The 4796-nt window shown below is 36.2% G+C and overlaps 1 pseudogene; it reads left to right on the forward strand.

Moving 5' to 3' along the window:
* Positions 1 to 1472: 1472 nt before the first annotated feature.
* On the forward strand, positions 1473 to 4596 carry LOC143621521 (heat shock cognate protein 80-like; annotated as a pseudogene).
* The last annotated feature ends 200 nt before the right edge of the window (positions 4597 to 4796 follow it).

Below are 4796 nucleotides of genomic sequence, written 5' to 3' on the forward strand. Positions count from 1 at the left end.
GGGATTTTTCGCTCTTCGATTTTTTCCAACGTCAAAGTTTTCGGACCCGGATGGGTTGGGTCGGTCATTTGGCCAAATAAATAAAACGCAATATCACTACCTTAATAAAAGTACATCGTCACCATTAAAATAAAATACAAAGTCATATTAGATAAAAAAAAACTTTGCATGGATGTTCTAAAATTAAATGGCGTACTAAAAATATCACAAAAACGACGACACCCTAGCTAAAAAAACGACATCGTTATCTCTCTCTTAAATTCAAGTTTTTTTTTTGTTTTTTCACCGGCAAACGGTGAAATGTTGCGGAGATTTTGTGACACTGGGTTCGGTCACTGAAAAAAGAATTAGTTCGATCACTCGTTAAATCATATTTATAAGTTATATATAAAATTGAAAATAGATTGGGTTCGGTCGAACCCGGTGACTTGTATATGGCGATTAAACATGAATTCACTGACTTTTTGGCACAACAGACGATAAATCTAAGAAGCATCGTTATACAATATCTGAATATGTGGTTCCGATTGTAATGTGTTATGTGCAAGTACATGAGTAGGGCTAGCGAGCAAGGGACCGGGTTGTGAAACTCATAAGAAATTCGATCGTTGACGACATATTTATTATGGTTGGAGTGATATACATTACATATTCTGTTTTTACACCAAACATTTTGTTCAAATGGATGGGCACACAAAAAACCCAGCTTCTCAAAACGAAAAACATCAACCCAACCACTTCACTTGTTAACACATCAATTCATATATAATATAAATAATTACTCTTCTTATATTCTGGCTATTATTAAGACAAAATTTGATCACCAAAACTTCATTTTAACATGTTTAACTCTAAAGATTGATATTTTTGTTGGTTTCATTCACAACCTAATAAAATAGATGAATGGGGGACACGTCACAAAAGAATATTCAATTATTCATCTTAAAATACAAAATTATATATATTTATTTTCAATTATGGAATACCGTAAATTAAGATGTAACAGCCGTAGCCTGTCATTCGGGTTGTGTAAACTATAATCTGGTTTTTATGGTCAATAATATGTTTGGGTTAATCAGGATTTTGGTGAAAACGATAATCGGGCTATATGTTTGGGCATATAAATGGGCTGCATTACAAAGTTAAAGTTGGTTATTGGGAAAAGTAATTTTTGTGTGGGCCTACAGACTATGTAATAGGCCTAGTGAAGCTTCAAATTTGTTTACATTATTTAAAACAAAAACCTTTAATAAAATCAGCATATTATATTATTATTATTATTATTACCGACCTGTAGAAACTTAATCACCAATTTTCAAAACTTAATAACTAAAGTAATAATAATGAAAAATGACATAACTTGTATCAAAAGATCGATTTTAATTCCTCCTCTATAGAAGGATCTAGAAACCCTACGCTTAGTCTTTTATAGTGATCAATCGATCACATTCATTTTAAGCAATTGTGTGACAATGGCAGACACTGAGACGTTTGCGTTTGAAGCAGAGATCAACCAGCTGCTGAGTCTCATCATCAACACCTTTTACAGTAACAAGGAGATCTTTCTACGTGAGCTCATTAATTAGTAACTCATCCGATGTATGCTTATGTATTGATCAACTTCTGTTTCTTAATTGACTGTACCGTAAAGTAATTGAAAACGTTACATAATGCTTCATTAAATTATTATTATTATTATTATTATTATTATTATTATAAGAAACAATTATATCCTATCTATCGGAGCAATGGTTATACTTACGAGTGTAAACTAGCCAAGCCAAGCGGCTCGGTTTGAGCTGAGTTCGGCTAGTGAGTCAGGCTCAGCTTGAGTCATTTTTTATAAAGCTCGGGCTCGTTTATTTTTAATTCCTTAATTTATATAGGCAAAGCTTAAAAACACGCAAGGCTCGACAATCCTAAACAAGCTTCCCATACAGGGCTCAATAACTAAACGGACTCAGCTCACTTTGAGCTTTTTAGCTTGCGAGCGTCTAGGCTCTCGTTTGCACACCTATTTATTTATATGCCTGATTAATCTCGCTGGATGTTTTAGCATTGAAGATAAGTATACAATCTCCTCTTTTCAACCTTTATTGAATAATTGATGACTTTTGATGTGCAGACATTTGTTTATCTATTTAAGCATTCACTGTATGGTTTGATATGTATTTGTAAATAAACTTTTCAATAGAAACATGTTAGAGACTGTTAATTTAAGTACCTTAGCGAATCAATTAGTTTTTTTTTCCACCCCATCATGCCAACGATTATCAAAGTAATGCTGCTAATGCTTTGGTAGTTAACATGTTTCAGTGACAATCCATGTGCCTATAGGAACATCTATGCATTATATATAGCAGCTATACGCCTATACTAATAAGCGTTAATATGGTGTCTTGCTATCTGATTAACTAATAAATTCCTCGGTTTGCATAATCTTTTCACCATATGGTTCTTTAAACTTCAAGAACAATTCATCTGTTATTATATTGCTAAGCAGAATAATTTATATACCATTTTAGGCTCTGGATAAAATACGTTTTGAAAGCTTGACCGACAAGAGCAAGCTAGATGGACAACCAGAGCTTTTCATTCACATTATTCCTGACAAGACCAACAATACTTTGACCATCATTGACAGTGGAGTTGGAATGACCAAAGCTGGTGAGAAATAAATCTAATACAGTTTTTAACCCTTGTTATATTACACAGATAGATGTTATATTACTTATAACAATATATTAATATTTACTATACTTTTTTTTATAGATTTGGTGAACAATCTTGGTACCATTGCAAGATCTGGCACCAAAGAGTTCATGGAAGCAATAGCTGCTGGTGCTGATGTTAGCATGATTGGACAGTTTGGTGTTGGATTCTACTCTGCTTATTTGGTTGCTGATAAAGTTGTGGTAACAACCAAACACAATGATGACGAACAATATGTCTGGGAGTCGCAAGCCGGTGGATCGTTCTCTGTTACTAGAGACACTTCTGGTGAAACCCTTGGCAGGGGTACCAAAATGACACTGTACCTAAAAGAAGACCAACTAGAATACCTTGAAGAACGCAGGGTCAAAGATTTGATCAAGAAACACTCTGAATTCATCAGCTATCCGATATCTTTATGGGTTGAGAAAACCACCGAAAAAGAAGTTTCTGATGATGAAGATGAGGAAGATAAGAAAGAGGAAGAAGGGAAAGTGGAGGAAGTTGAGGAAGAGAAAGAGAAGGAAGAGAAGAAAAAGAAGAAGATCAAGGAAGTGTCACACGAATGGGACTTGGTAAACAAACAAAAGCCCATTTGGATGAGGAAACCCGAAGATATCACCAAAGAAGAATATGCTGCGTTTTACAAGAGTTTAACGAACGACTGGGAGGATCATTTGAATGTAAAACATTTTTCAGTTGAAGGTCACTTGGAGTTCAAAGCCATTCTCTTTGTCCCCAAACGGGCGCCATTCGACCTCTTTGACACAAAGAAGAAACCAAACAATATCAAGCTTTATGTCCGAAGAGTCTTTATCATGGACAATTGTGAAGAACTCATTCCCGAGTATTTGAGTTTCGTTAAGGGTATTGTGGATTCCGAAGATCTTCCACTTAACATCTCTCGTGAGATGCTGCAACAAAACAAGATTCTGAAAGTGATTCGCAAGAATTGGTCAAGAAATGTATCGAGCTGTTCCAGGAGATTGCTGAGAACAAGGAGGATTACAACAAATTTTACGAAGCTTTCTCTAAAAACCTTAAGTTAGGAGTCCATGAAGATACTCAAAACAAAACCAAACTGGCCGAATTGCTAAGGTACCATTCAACCAAAAGTGGTGATGAGATGACCAGCTTGAAAGACTATGTGACTAGAATGAAAGAGGGTCAGAGTGATATTTACTACATCACTAGTGAAAGCAAGAAGGCGGTTGAGAACTCACCCTTTTTAGAGAAACTGAAGAAAAAGGGGTACGAGGTGTTGTACATGGTGGACGCGATCGATGAGTATGCAGTGGGTCAGTTGAAAGAATTCGAAGGAAAGAAGCTGGTTTCTGCAACGAAAGAAGGTTTGAAACTTGATGAAAGTGAAGATGAAAAGAAGAAAAAGAAGCTTTGAAGGAGAAATTTGAAGGTCTATGCAAAGTGATGAAGGATGTGCTGGGTGACAGGGTCGAAAAGGTGATAGTTTCAGACCGTGTGGTGGATTCGCCTTGCTGTTTGGTTACTGGTGAGTACGGATGGACCGCCAACATGGAAAGAATCATGAAAGCACAGGCTTTGAGGGACTCAAGCATGGCTGGTTACATGTCAAGCAAGAAGACCATGGAGATCAACCCTGAGAACCCGATAATGGAGGAGTTGAGGAAGCGGGCTGATGCTGACAAGAACGATAAGTCTGTTAAGGATTTGGTGATGCTGCTGTTTGAGACATCATTGTTGACTTCTGGTTTTAGTTTGGATGACCCGAACACGTTCGGTAACAGGATCCATAGAATGTTGAAGCTCGGTTTGAGCATCGATGAGGAGGGTGGCGATGGTGACATTGACATGCCTGCTCTTGAAGAAGGTGATGCAGAGAGCAAGATGGAGGAAGTTGATTAGGTTTGAAATTTTATGTTTGGAGTTATTTTGTTGCAGTTAGGAGTTGAAATTCTTTTGTTGATGTTATTCTTGATCAAATAACTTGTTTGGAAAATTAGTTTTGTTATGACAGTTTTCTTCAACTTGGTTGTCATATTTGTGAAGTATGTATAGTTTGGGATGAAAATAACTTTTTAACAAGTTTATTGGGGGAGGAAGGT

Source organism: Bidens hawaiensis, unplaced genomic scaffold, assembly GCF_021521415.1.
Source record: "Bidens hawaiensis isolate Kalapana, Puna unplaced genomic scaffold, B.hawaiensis_p1.1 tig00002866_1, whole genome shotgun sequence".
Classification (NCBI taxonomy): Eukaryota; Viridiplantae; Streptophyta; class Magnoliopsida; order Asterales; family Asteraceae; genus Bidens; species Bidens hawaiensis.